This window comes from Lactuca sativa, chromosome 8, assembly GCF_002870075.4.
Source record: "Lactuca sativa cultivar Salinas chromosome 8, Lsat_Salinas_v11, whole genome shotgun sequence".
In the NCBI taxonomy this organism is placed as follows: Eukaryota; Viridiplantae; Streptophyta; class Magnoliopsida; order Asterales; family Asteraceae; genus Lactuca; species Lactuca sativa.
In genome coordinates this window covers 299107513-299122252 of record NC_056630.2, presented here as the reverse complement: position 1 = coordinate 299122252, position 14740 = coordinate 299107513, and positions in this window count along the sequence as shown.

Below are 14740 nucleotides of genomic sequence, written 5' to 3'. Positions count from 1 at the left end.
TGTCACTCAATGGCTCAATCTTGGAGTATGACTCTAAGATTTGATTTTGATGTATGATTTATCTTTTGATTTAACCATTTCATCAACTCATGATTCCTCTCCTTAGCCAAACAAATGAACTAAGGTGTCCTTAGAGGATCAATTGTGATATCGTTTCATAATCACTAAGATAATCATAAAACAAAATACTCAAGTACTCTCCCATCTCTTTAGATTGGAGAAACTTTTATCTTTCTGCCTTATTTGATTCCTCTTATTCATTTTGTCTATCATTGAAACTCTTCAATGATCCATAATTATACTTAAACTTGTAAGTATAACCATATTTACTAAACATTAGTAAATCATAATGAATAATCTTATCAACCTTTGTGGTCGGCCTGACCAGCACACAACCAAGTGTACCCAATCTTTTAGTCCTTCACTTGACTCACATGTACATGTGAATCAGGAATTAGTCTTAATTTCCCAAAGATGAAAACTTCTCATTCATCATACAATATAAGTTGCATGATTCCAAGTTTCTATCCAACTGAAACTTGGGTGATGAGAATCATTCCTTATTTGGTAAATTATGACACTACCACTAATAAAAGAATCAAATCCATTTACCCATATTGCTTATCAATGGAAACATATAAGCAACAACCTTTTTCACAAATGCCATTGTAAGGATACTTAAAATAAATAAAATCAAAACCATTTTTCTTTTACTTTAAAAATTTGCGGAAAACTTATTCTTACAACCCATATGAAAACCTTGTTGTTATCTATTCCTAAGCAATATGTTTCAACTCTTAAGTAACAGCTCAAAATTCTGATCACCGAACCATGCGATCAAAATCTCTCTTCGCGATCAGAATCAGCATATACTTCTTTTAAGTTTCTTCACTTTTCTTTGATTCTTAAAACATCAACATGTGACCCAGTCACATCATGCAATAAGAATCTCATAATAGAAACTTAATAGAGTTAGATAATGGACTTTACCTAAAGCAGAGTCAAACATTTGACTTTACTATCCTTATCGACTTTTAGGTAAATTTGGCAGCTTCGCAACCAATGCCCTTCCTTTAGCAATAGAAACATATGGACTCTTTGGAAACGGTACACGGGACTATCACAGACTTAGCCTTTCTCTTTACCATTTGGTCAACCGAGTTGACTATGGCCAATCCCTTTCAATTGGGAAAAGAATGTTTTTCTGGACTTCCGATGTCACCATTGTCAATGTCCATGGAAGTTTGGGAAGTTGATCTTCCAATCAAATTTTGCTTTACCAATGCTCCAAATCATTGCTGATTCAGCATCATCAAGCAAATAGGTAAGATCATTAAGGGTCATGTCGTGATCTGTCATCAGGGAGTGACCAAGTCAACGACCAGCTACCTTGAGACTTCCACACCCGACTCTCCCAGCTTGTCAATATGTGACTTTATCTCCAAGACCTAAGCACATATAGACTTTGCTTGCCAATAGGGATTGAGTGACTTAGAACTTATCATGTCTTGAAACTTGTGGGATAGGGAGATTTATTGGAGTAGGTGAAGGAAGTGAAGTATGATTTTCAGTCCCACTAATGCACAACAAGGGGATTGATCTTTCACCTTGATTGCCATTCAGGATATCATCTTCATTAGGAAGCTTCTTCCTAAATATTTGGGAAGACCACAGCTGTCTAAACTAGACATCTATAATGGGAGAAATTCAAGTTAGCTGATTTAAAGTCCTTAATATAACACCCAATATGAAATATTAAGGCTAGGACCCAGTAACCTATTTATAACTGAAAGAGGGATGTCGTAATCCAAATTATAAAATAGTTAAAGGTAGGTAAATGACGATTTACCAATTTCCACCATGAAAAACGAAATATAATTAAGTTTTAATTGGATTTGAAACTCCTAGATCATTTGAGATACATTGAACTTTCAATGGCATGTTTGAATCTCGATTGTGCCCTCTCAAGTTTGTGACTGGGATGCCGAGGATCACAAACAAGGTGTGAATAACCATATAAATTGACTTGGTACCCTTAACAATATTACCTAATCGATGTGTCGGTTAACCACACACGCTCCACCGATCTATAATAAAGTCAAGTTACCCTTTTCCACTCTTACTAGTCCATGTTAGTGTGTCGGTTAACCACACACGCTCCACTAACGACTTGGTAAGGTACAAAGTGTAATTTTATGGGCTAGGACCAATTTCACATTTTCCTAATGTAACTAAGATTGGGAATTTATAATGTATAGTTACATTATAATTCATTATACTTTTAATGAGTATTTAAGTTGTATCCTACCCGTTCGGCTAACGGCCCTCCACCGATCAAGGAAGCGGTGGGTGAGAGTGGACACCCATTAAGTCACCATTTTATAGGCAACAACCTTATACCCCCCTTATAGACCGGCTTCGTGAATGAGGCCTACTAACGGTAAGAATGACATATTCTTATACATATCTATATAATAAAATTATAATAATGGTATAAGTGTTGATTTTTAAACTTTTTAAAAATCTAAGGTTTAATTCGGAATTAAAGTATTAGAGTGTAAGACTTTTCAAATTCCAAAACTTGAGGGCAAGAATTGAAACTATTCCAAGTCTCTTCAATTTGTAACTTATGAGTTTTAATGGTTCATAAAAATGAAGACTCTTCATTTTATGAAACCTCTTTAGTTCTTTAATCACAATTTAAAGAAGTGACTTTTGGTTATCCATAACTTGAGGACAAGTTATGGACACCATCATTGCCATTAAGAACATGAATTAAACACACATGGAGGTTACACATAATTCTTATGATCTTCTAAAAACTCATAAGAACACAAATTCATGTCAAGCAATTTCAAGAGATCATATAAACATATACAATACTTGAAAATTGATAAAAGTCATGCAAAATGGGTTAACATAATCATTATCATTTTCAAAAACAGATTTTACAAGTCCAAAACCAATTAGGATAATGATTTTAATCCATTTCTAGCAACAAAACAGGAAAAATCTGCCCAGCACGCTCCTACACGTTGAGTGCATTATCCTACTCGACGAGTAGGATGAATTCGTTCATGGACTCGGCGAGTCCAGTCGACAGTGAGCAGAATTTTCGATTTTCAAGCAGTTTTGCATCAAGTATAAAGAAAACAATCCTAGTCTCTGATACCACTGATGAGTTTTGAGCATTCTAACACTTCCTAAGTGTACATGCAACCCTAATAACCTTGAATCTATGTTTTCACTATATACACGCAAATTTCTTTTTCAAGGTTATTTCCTAACTAGCATGGCATGGGGATTACATAAAACATAAAACTAGAAGAAATACATACCTTTTTGTTGCTTGGATTCCTTTAAGACTTTGTGAGCCTAGCACCCCAAATGTTTTGCCTCAAATGCTTCACACAACACCACAAAACTTGGAATAACTTGAGAGAATAATTCTTACACTCAAAAATCGGTTATGCCCTCTCTAGTAACACTCTAGTCCCGATTTTGCATGCTATAGGGTTCCTTTTATAGTGGTGTCACAATTAGGGTTTCATCATGAAGGCCCATAATTGTCATGACTCTTCATTTCTCATAACCCATGGGTTTGTAACTCCCATGGACTATCCATGGAGCTCCAAATGGTTACGTCCATAAACCATAAACCATGGACCATTAATCCACCATAAAAGAATTGATGATTGTCATAATCAACCCCATATATTTAATTAGTCTCACTTTGATCACCAAATTAATACTAGATTAATATTTGATCAATACTAATTAAATAATACTATTATTAATATATTAGAACTTATAATATATTAATAATCATAAGAGCCTTATTCTCTCATTTAGTCTATCCAAGTATTGCAATGCCATTCAACCTAAATGGACCATGTCGGGTCGGGTCAAGTACATACCAAATAAAGTTATAGACTTAGGCACTATATCCAACACCATAAGCCACTACCATGTGGAACAATAGCCCATATTTCATCCATGGACATCATAAACCACTACCATGTTGACCAATGGCCCATATGTCATCCATGAACACCATAAGCCACTACCATGTGGACCAATGGCCCATACGTCATCCATGGACATCATAAACCACTACCATGTTGACCAATGGCCCATATGTCATCAATATGTCATCCATGGACACCATAAGACATTAACATGTGGACCAATGGCCCATATGTTATCCATGAACATCATCAACCACTACCATGTTGACAAGTGGCCCATAAGTCATCCATATCTCATCCATGGACACCATAAGCCACTACCATGTGGACCTATGGCCCGTATTGTGACAACCTGAAATTTATTCCGTCACAGTATTCCATTTTCGTTAATAAAATTTATTTTATTGAAATTTTCCGTTAACTTTTGGATTAAGTTAATTAAATTGCGACTTTTATTTTGACTTCATAAGTTTCGGAACGCATTAGAAACACGTTAAAACATCCTCAATGTTCTTTTGGAAAATTTTTAGTTTCAACTTAGTCGGGTTACGGCAAATTAATCAGGTATGACCAAAAGCTCCGTTTAACGTCGGTATCGGGTAGATTTCCACCGGGCTACAAACTCAACCCCTATATAAGGGATTGAGTGACCACATTTTGAAGCTTTTTCACTCTCTTAAAACACTTTCTCTCACTACTCTTTCTTTAAAACTTGAGTTTGATCCAAAAACACCCCTTTCAAGCTTCAAATTGGTAAGTAATCTATCGTAGCTTATAGTTTAGCTTGTTTAGCAGGAAAATCTATGTTTAAATCATTCAAAACACCCAAGAACATGTGTTTTCGGTTTGGGAACATCTCCCAAACCCGTGAACTCCTATAAGAGGGTTTTGAGGCCCCAAAACCCTTCCAAATCACTTCTAGTGTTTAGATATGACTTAGGGGCTTGCATGAATGGACTTAGAACACCAAAATCTTACCATTGAGGAGTAAACATGAGTTTACGACCCAATATCATGCTTGGACCGTAAACCCTCATTCATGGACCATAAACACCATTTAAGGGTGTAAAAGTGCCCTTAACACCTTGTATGACTTATATATGGGTCTAGAACCTTGTATGCTTAACCTACAACCACCAAAACACATGAAACATGGATAAACATGAGTTTACAGCCGTAAACTCATGTGTTTATGGTAGTAAACTCACCAAGAACACCTTCATAAACCGTAAGCTCCTTTTCCAAGGTCAATTCAAGTCCTGATCACTTCCTAAGCCTTTGATTCAACCCTAGAACCTTCCCTTGTGCATTGTAAGACCTTTAATCATCCAAGAACACACCACCCATGAGTTTACGGCAATAAACTCATGGGGATATGGTCATTAGGCCATAAACTCCTCAAATAGTTTACTCTTGAAGAGCAAACTCCATATTTAGGCCCTACACACCCTTAGATGCAACCCGGATCATTCCTAACACTTGAGATAAAGTGTTTTTGCATCTCGGAGTGTTTCATTTTACTTAATTAGTAGTTCACAATCTAATTAGATACAAATTTGTATCTCCTCATGTTACATAGGATCCCCGCACGTATTCAAGCCCTAAACTGGCTCTTAGCATCCAACCGGCACATTTCGCGACTGGTGAGTTCATACCCCTAAGCTTTTTCCAAGTTTTTATGTTTTTAAGGGGGGAATACATGCAATTCATAAAGATTTTAGTAAATTAAAAACTAATGTAATTATACGATTTTTTGATAAACTTTTAGATATCTTTATCCCTTTTGTAATATGCGGAGCATAAGGGATGTTTTCTCAATATAATCACATAGTCTTCAATATAGTTTGAGAAACTTATCAAACTAATCAAATTATTATGGGAATAATTTGGGATTATCATTACTTGTTTTACGGGTTTAGATTTCATGCAAAGTCAATATATAAACTATGTCTGATTTGGTTTATCCATGTTTAAAGTAGAGTCTTATGCTAAATAACCACTTTGAATTCAATTATTTATACCCTACTATGTTCCCAACGATTACGAAATTCGATAACGACCGAGTATACCGTGAATAATTTAATACTAGCTTGTGAGATTCGTCTTCGTTACACCCTTCGGGTTATCAGTAAACCCTCTCCGGAAGTATAACCAGAGTCTCCTGGAGGGAGAGCGTGGAATTTGTGGATAGATCTATTCGGGAATGACAATCTCACACCTTAACTGCTAGCTACAGTTAGGCGGGCATGCCTGGGGTAACAAATTTCGGATATCGTCCGACTCCTGAAGAACGTCAAGGAGGTCATGGGTCAAATCAATATGGTTATACGAATCACAATACGTATTAAACTAATTAGTTTTATTCACGGATTTATTTCTTTTTGTCTTCTATAGTCTTACTTATGTAATAAGACTCCCTACTTTCGTACTGGAGGGTATTCCAGAGTTCTTAATCTATAGTTTTATGTATTAAAACTACTTACTTTCGTACTCTTGGTTTTCTTTACTTACTGGTGATTAGTAATGGTTTTGCTTATCTTATGGAAATCGACTTACATGTTAGAAAATATGGGATTTTCTGGGAAAAACATGCTTATGTATTTAATAACTCAGTAACAATGGTTTTCGATATTTCAGAAATCTTTATCAAAGGAAATGAAGTATTTATCACAAGATTTAATAACCAGTTTTCCTTTAAAATGTACTTTTTAACTCACCAGCTTTATGCTGATATTTTAAAACTGCTTGTATTCTCAGGTTCGCATTAGACAGGTACCCCGCAATCTTTTGGAGAAGACGGAGCATATAGAAGTCACGTCTTTACTTTTGTTACTAATGTATATGTAAAACAGCTATTACTACGCTTTCAAACAAATGTAAATATTTCTATGTAATGTAATGGTTGTGTTTACTATGCTTACTATGTACATTGGTTGTGATACTTTACATGACGTCACCTCCGCCCCGGAACGTTTCCACCTTCGGTTTCGGGGTGTGACAGATTGGTATCAGAGCCCTTGTTTATGGTGAACTAAGTATACTGAACCTTACATGGTATATAACTATAAACACTAAGGGGCCGAAGTGCTCTAAACTAAAAGTATAGTTCAAAATATAAGTATTTTCAAAAGGATACAAGAATACCTAACCACGGGAATTCATAACTACGAGTAGAACAAAACATAAGTAAGTGGGTGTTGTACACTGCGGTTAAACCTGGGTAGTTATGTAGTCGTGTCTAGGGTCAATATAGCCTGATCAACTATATTCATTCGAGACACGGCCAACATGTGCTTGGGAGTGACTGTGGTGTGCAGCAAGCCTAAAACTTACCTAATATCCAAACAACGAGTCATCGTAGCAGCGAAACATAAAATACTATGGGAGTATTTTCTAGAGCCAACTTCGTTATAGAAATCCTCATTTAAGTGTTGCTACTCATCCTTTCCTTTAGCGATAATTTTCTTTCTTTGATAGCTCTCCTATATTATCGCATAGTAGAACAATTTATCTGTCATAATGAGATATCTCTTGTTCCATATCTCTTGATTCAATTCAGAGGACTTACCATCCTCTCTTTCCTGATCATTTTAGATCAAGATGCCTCCAAGAAAGAGACCCAACTCAAAGAACAACAATCTCCTCCACCGCCACCTCCCTCTCCATTTGATCCCGCCATGTTCCAAGCAGTTGTTACTGTCACTGTGGCCGCTGCTATGTCACAAGTGAACCTCGGTGGTTCAGGCGGGCCAGGAGGTGGTACTCAGCCCCAAAACCAGGAAGGTAGTCAGGGACACTATAAGGAGTGTTCCTACAAAGATTTTATGAACGTGAAACCTACATCTTTCGATGGCATTGGAGGTGTTATCGCCCTGACTCGATGGTTCGAGAAAATCGAGTCTATTTTTGAGATTTGTTCTTGTTCGGAAACTGATAAGGTGAAGTTCGCATCCTGCACCTTCACTGACAAAGCTCTGACTTGGTGGAATGGCCGAGTCAAATCTCTCACCCTACCAGTAGCCAATGCTATGGGTTGGGAGAGCATGAAGGATCTCCTACTGGCTTAGTACTGCTCGCGGGGCAAAATGCAGAAGCTAGAGCATGAACTCTGGAACCTTAAGATGAAGGGTTCCGATGTCGCCGCTTACACCTCCAGATTTGAAGACCTAGCGCTTCTCTATCCGGGAATGGTTACGCCGGAAAGTAAAAAGATGGAAAGTTTTATCTGGGGGCTGACCCAGCCAACCAAAGGAAATGTTTTGGCTGCGAAGCCGGACACCTTCGACAGCGCTAAGTGTCTGGCGCAAACTCTGATTGATCATGGAGATAATCCCGATGAGGTGGTCATCGCTCCTGAACCGGCTAAAGCTAGTGGTGAAAATAGAAAGAAATTCTGGAACAAATGGAAGGGCCATAGTTCACATGGATCCTCCAAGAAACAGCAAACTGTAGCGATTCACGCTGCTACAACTCCTGTCGCAGCTCCTACCAATGGATACACCGGTACCCTTCCTTGGTGCAGCAAGTGCAACTACCATCATCGTACTCCCGGGACATGTCGTGAAAGACTCTGCAACAACTGTGGCAAGAAGGGCCACCTTGCTCGAAACTGCAGAACACCATCTCAATCAACCAATCAAGCTTCCGGAGCAGGTGTCGGTCAGGCCTGCTACGGTTGCGGTGAAGTCGGGCATTTCAAGCAAAACTACCCCAAGGCAGCAATAACTGGCAACACTGGGAGAGTTCTAACTATGGGACGAGAGGAGGCAGTCACCGATCCCACCGTTGTCTCAGGTACGTTCCTTCTCGACAACTCTTATGCTAGTATCCTTTTCGATTCTGGTGTTGAGCGAAGTTTTGTTAGCCATTCATTCAAACGTCTCCTTAAACATAATCCCCAATCATTACCCGAAACATTTACCGTCGAGATGGCTAACGGTGAAAAGGAGAACGCTAACGACATATTCATAAGTTGTACCCTTACCCTCAATGATCATTCCTTTCCCATTGATCTTATGCCAGTTTCCATAAAGAGCTTTGATGTTATCATTGGCATACTAAACTATAATAGGTATAGTTAGGTTGCATGTACATTTCAAATATTTTGATAAACTATAATAGGTATAGTTTATGATCATTTACATTACAAAAAAGGGTACAAATACAAAGTACCGGTTTTATAGAAAAAGGGGTATAAATACAAAGTACCGGTTTTATACAGAAAGGGGTACAAATACAAAGTACCGGTCTTATACGAAAAGGGATACAAATACAAAGTACTGGTTTTATACAAAAAGGGTACAAATACAAAGTACCAGGGTCACATAAAATAGTTTTTTATGATATTAAAACTATATTTCATCTAGAATTGTTAGACTTCAGCTATAATTGCTAAGTGTATATGCTAGAGTTATATAAGAATCTAGTCACAATCGACTTAGAATTGGTGGGCCCGCCTTATCTCATGTTCCTTGTTTGGTTGTGGACCTGGGGCAGACCCATTATATTCAACGGTTTATTTAACTTAATTTTTATATAATTTATATACGCTGAGTGATTATAGAAGGAATCTATGGGTCTATCTAGGAATCATTATCGCATAACATAGAAGCATTCATTTCATACATAATAAGGAAAATATTGGATTTTCTGGAAACATACTTTGTTACTTTTACAAGGAAAATGGTTTCATTCTAAAACAAAAATCTTATGAACGCACCAACTTAATCGTTGACACTTTTTCAAAACTACTTGGATTCTCAGGAAATCAGTGAAACAGAAATACATGAGCGCCTTGAGGATGGGACGTTAAATCGTCAAACAATTTATTTTGTCATCATAATGTAATTGATTTTGAAACATGTAAACACATACTTTGGTGTAACTTTTACAATTATATTTAAGATGGTTGTATTTACTTTGAGCAGTATTATACTCGTTGTTGTGATATTATACATGAAGTCCTCCACCCCCGAACATTTCCGCCATCCTTGGTTTGGGGGTGTGACACTGAGTGATGATACTTACCAAATGAAGATGGAAATCTTGAAAAATGACTTGGAAATCTCGAATTTGTATGAGAGATTTTGAGAGAAAGGATGTGTTCGATCTTTGGTGGGAATGAAAGAAATGATTGAGAATGAGGAGAGAGGGTGGTTTTTTAGCCCTTGACTAAGTGTATGGTTGGTCAAATGGTGGGGAAGTACCCTTGAATGACCAGGTATGGTGGGGAGGACAATGGTTGGTCATGGAGTGGGTATGGGGGTGGTTGCTTGTGTCATAAATCAAAGATAAGTCAACACTTCACCATAAGATCTCCTTTAATAGATTTTATTGTAAAATAAATATTTTCATAAAAATATGTTTATATTATGAATATTTAGGGTCTTATATGTTGAAATATGATTATTGGAGAAAATCCCACATTAAAATAGTTAAAACGGGCTTAAAATGTTAAAAATATTGAAAACCGGGAAGGGAGAGCTAAAATCCGAAGTTCAGGACAAGGCTGCTAAAGGGTTTCGCTGCTGATGTGGAAGGCTCGCTGCGGTCCGAAGTAAAGCTCGCTGCGGGGCTTGGTTCCGGGTTCGGTGGCTCCGGCTTCGTGGCTGCAGTCTTGATGGTTGCGGCTCTGGGCTTCGGCTCGGTGGCTGCGGCTGCTCAGGGACCTCGGACTCGGTTTAAGTGGCCTCGGATCCAAGAGGACTTGGCCCCTATAGAGAGGCTTCGGTCCCAAGGGTCTTTTTCCAAGATTTTACCCCTCCTTGAGCGATTCCTCCTCAAGCCAAGTATCGGGATGCCCCAATTGATTATAAAAATTTCAAGAGAGGTTTCAGGAGAGATTTTGGAGAGATTTTACAATCTTGGAGAGGTTCCTCATATAGAGAGAAATTTGGGAGAGATTTCACATACAAAGAGAGATTTGGGAGAGATTTCACATTCTTGGAGAGATTTCTCATACAAAGAGAGATTTGGGAGAGATTTCACATACAAAGAGAGATTTGGGAGAGATTTCACATTCTTGGAGAGATTTATCATACAAAGAGAGATTTTGGAGAGATTTCACATTCTTGGAGAGATTTCTCATACAAAGAGAGATTTGAGAGAGATTCTAGATAAAGAGAGAGTGAAAACGATTGAGAGAGGTTTCGTGTGTGACATTTGTGAGTGTTTGCCTCGGCAACGCAAGGTCTGTAAGCCCCATTAAGCCATGTTTAAGGATCTTACACACTCCCAATGAGTATGCAACATTGTTTTATCAGTTTGGTTCATTACTTACTATGGTTTTAGGTTAAGGAAATCTAGATGTACGAACTTTTCAATTTATGATCTCTCATTAGAATAGCGAGTTGTATAGTAATTACCTAATGTAAGCCCTAGTACACAAGGGTTAGTTGGGTTGACCGGTTTGACTTGTTGACTTTATTTGACTTTGACTTGACCAGAATTTGACGGTTGTCACATATGTCATCCATATCTCATCCATGGAAACCATAAGCCACTACCATGTGGACCAATGGCCCATATGTCATCCTTGGACATCATAAATCACTACCATGTCGACCAATGGCCCATATGTCATCCATATGTCATCCATGGTCACCATAAGCCACTACCATGTGAACCAATGGCCCATATGTTATCCATCAATATCATAAACCACTACCATGTTGACAAATGGCCCATATGTCATCCATATCTCATCCATGGACACCATAAGCCGCTGCCAAGTGGATGAATGGCCCGTATGTCATCCATGGATATCATAAACCAATATCGTGTCGACAAATGGCCTATATATCATCCATATCTTATCCATGGACGCCATAAGCCACTACCATGTGGACCAATGGCCCATATGTCATCCATGGACATCATAAACCACTACCATGTCGACCAATGGCCCATATTTCATCCATGGACACCATAAGCCATTACCATGTAGAGGAATAACCCATATGTCATACATGGACATCATAAATCACTACCATATTGACCAATGGCCCATATGTTATTCATATGTCATCCATGGACACCATAAGCCACTACCATGACCAATGGACCATATATCATTCATAGACATCATAAACTACTACCATGTTAACCAATGGCCCATATGTCATACATGTATCGTCCATGGACATCATAATCCACTACCATGTGGACTAATGGCCCATATGTTATCCATGGGAATCCTAAACCACTACCATGTTGACCAATGACCCATATGTCATCCATATGTCATCCATGGAAACCATAAGCCACTACGATGTGGACTAATGGCCCGTATATCTTCCACAGACCTCAAAAACCACTACCATGTTGACCAATGGCCCATATGCCGTCCATATGGAATCCATGGAAACCATAAGCCGCTAACATGTGGACCAATGGCCCATATGTCATACATGGACATCATAAACCACTACCATGTTGACCAATGGCCCATATGTCATCCATATGTCATACATGGACACCATAAGCCACTACCATGTGGATCAATGGCCCATATGTCATCCATGGACATCATAAACTACTACCATGTTGACCAATGGACCATATTTTATCTATATGTCATACATGGACACCATAAGTCATTAACAAGTGGACCATTGGCCCATATGTCATCCATGGACATCATAAACCACTACCATGTTGACAAATGGTCCATATGTTATCCATATCTCATCCATGGACACCATAAGCCACAACCATGTAAACTATTGGCCCATATGTCAGCAATGGACATCATAAACCACTACCATGCTGAGAAATGGACCATATGTCATCCATATATGATCCATGGACTCCATAAGCCACTACCGTTTAGACCAATGGAACATTTGTCATCCATGGACATCATAAACCACTACCTTGTTAACCAATGCACCATATGTCATCCATGGACACCATAAGCCATTACCATGTGGATGAATGGCCCATATGTCATCCATGGAGATCATAAACCACTACCAGGTTGACCAATGACCCATATGTAATCCATATTTCATCCGTGGACACCATAAGCCACTACCATGACCAATGGCCCATATGTCATCCATGGATATCATAAGCCACTGCCATGTTGACCAATGGCCCATATGTCATCCATATGTCATCCATGGACACAATAAGCCACTACAATGTAGACCAATGGCCAATATTTTATCCATGGATATCATAAACGACTAGCATGTTGACCAATGGCCCATATGTTGTCCATGGACACCATAAGCTACTAACATGTGGACCAAAGGCCCATATGTCATCCATGGACAACATAAACCACTACCATGTTGACCAATGGCCCATATGTCATACATATGTCATCCATGGACACGATAATCCATTACCATGTGGACCAATGGCCCATATGTCATCCATGGACATCATACACCACTACCATGTTGACTAATGGACCATATGTCATTCATATGTCATCCATGGACATCATAAGCCATTACCATGTGGACCAATGGCCCATATGTCATCCATGGACATCATAAACCACTACCATGTTGACCAATGGCCCATATGTCATCGATAGACACCATAAGCCATTACCATGTGGACCAATGGCCCATATGTCATCCATGCACACCAAAAGCGCACTACCATGTTGACCAATGGTCCATATATCATCCATGGGCACCATAAGCCACTACCATATATATTGACATAAGTCGTACGTCTTTTGTATATAAATTTCGGTTTTAATAGAAAAGCATAAAGATGTATAGTTTATTAATGTTTAGTCATCGTATATAATGTTAAGTTAGATTTATACTATGAACACATCGTTAGTCTATGTTCTGTCTTGCTGTTATTTATATGTATATATGCTAACTATCAATCTATAACTACTTTAAATAAATTTGAATTACTAAATATTTAGCGGTAATTAGCACAGTTCGAATTATTTATTAGATGCGAGGATCAAAGTATTTCACAATTCGTTTTACTCCAACCTACACACGTTTATGCTACATATTAGGGTAATTAAGTTTACCGATTAGAACTAGGGTTTATGTTTTCTGTAATCATCATCTCCGGTGGCTAATTGATCAGAATCTTTGTTCGTTATACGTTTGTGCACTGACTTTGGCGATATAGGTTGTCACTCATCTAAAATTTATATTTGTTTAATTTAGTGTTGTCGTGATGATTGATCGTTTTTTGTTCTCTGGTCATCTTCATGTAAATTGGTTTTGATTGTATTCAATAGTTTGCATGCAAAGTAATGCCTTCATATATAATTTATTTTTATTGTTTGTGTCAGAAAGATGTCGACCTCGAAAGCAAAAGGAGCATCCGGTGTGAAGCCAACTAAATTCATTGCACCACAAGTTATGAAACGCAATAGGATTTTTGCTGCAAAATTCATAAAAAGACATTTACAAGATGATGAAATTGAATTCCCAATATCAACAACAACATCCAAATTGATTGAGAAGTAGTGGTCATAATTCACCTTCTTCTGGGTTTCTAGATCAGTTAGCACATGTTCGTATCAAATTTCTTGCAACTATTACTTATACTTTGCGTTTTTTTTTTCTCAATCGATTTATTTTCTCTATTGAAATTCTTTTTCATATGTTTTGCGTGCTGTTATACAGGTTGTATTTTTTGCTACCATATTTTGCATTTTTCATGTACTTCATGTTTCTATTGCTCGATTGGAATACATTTAATTACACAGGTTCATTGAAGGTACTACTTTCACATGTACCTTGTGGAACATTGATATGCATACAACCTGTTTGTTTAAATGC